The following is a 999-nucleotide window of genomic DNA, read 5'->3' as shown; positions in this document are numbered from 1 at the left end:
GTTAAGCGTGCTTGGGCGAGAGTAGTACTAGGATGGGTGACCTCCTGGGAAGTCCTCGTGTTGCATTCCTTTTATAATTATTTTTTGCGCCTTGTGACAAACATGTCGCACGTGCGCGATATATATTAATCCCGTTATATTATGTTTGACGTTTGCGATATGTTTAAGCTCGATGCTCATTGCTCGCGCGTCTTGGGGCGGCTTTGTGGCGCGAAGAGCGCGTTCTGAAAGGGGTGGAAAAAACTCGTGTTGCTGCGGTATGGAGGGAGGGGTGGAAACCGTGGAAAACTCGTCTCCGTGATTGAGCTCGATGCTCATTGCTCGCGCGTCTTGGGGCGGCTTTGTGGCGCGAAGAGCGCGTTCTGAAAGGGGTGGAAAAAACTCGTGTTCCTGCGGTATGGAGGGAGGGGTGGAAACCATGGAAAACTCGTCTCCGTGATTGAGCGGGAGAGTAAGTAGTATAGGACATTATCCATTGTTAGGGAACGGTTGTAATGGTAGTGAGAATGTAGAATCGTCTTTGGAGCGGACCTGGGAGTGGCAAGCATAAGGGACGAAGACGGGGAAACATGTCGGATGCGATCATACCAACACTAAAGCACCGGATCCCATCAGAACTCCGAAGTTAAGCGTGCTTGGGCGAGAGTAGTACTAGGATGGGTGACCTCCTGGGAAGTCCTCGTGTTGCATTCCTTTTATAATTATTTTTTGCGCCTTGTGACAAACATGTCGCACGTGCGCGATATATATTAATCCCGTTATATTATGTTTGACGTTTGCGATATGTTTAAGCTCGATGCTCATTGCTCGCGCGTCTTGGGGCGGCTTTGTGGCGCGAAGAGCGCGTTCTGAAAGGGGTGGAAAAAACTCGTGTTGCTGCGGTATGGAGGGAGGGGTGGAAACCGTGGAAAACTCGTCTCCGTGATTGAGCGGGAGAGTAAGTAGTATAGGACATTATCCATTGTTAGGGAACGGTTGTAATGGTAGTGAGAATGTAGA

The 999-nt window shown here is 49.6% G+C and overlaps 1 non-coding gene across 1 annotated transcript; it reads left to right on the top strand.

The window, feature by feature from the left end:
- The first annotated feature begins 574 nt into the window (after positions 1-574).
- LOC123178869 (5S ribosomal RNA) lies at positions 575-693 on the top strand. The gene has a single exon (XR_006489921.1). It is a non-coding gene; the product is annotated as a 5S ribosomal RNA (ribosomal RNA).
- Positions 694-999: the final 306 nt, after the last annotated feature.

The sequence above is a fragment of the Triticum aestivum genome, unplaced genomic scaffold (assembly GCF_018294505.1).
Source record: "Triticum aestivum cultivar Chinese Spring unplaced genomic scaffold, IWGSC CS RefSeq v2.1 scaffold146150, whole genome shotgun sequence".
NCBI classification, from domain to species: Eukaryota; Viridiplantae; Streptophyta; class Magnoliopsida; order Poales; family Poaceae; genus Triticum; species Triticum aestivum.
Note: the sequence above shows the minus strand (reverse complement) of the source record. Positions and strands in the feature narration are given on the sequence as shown.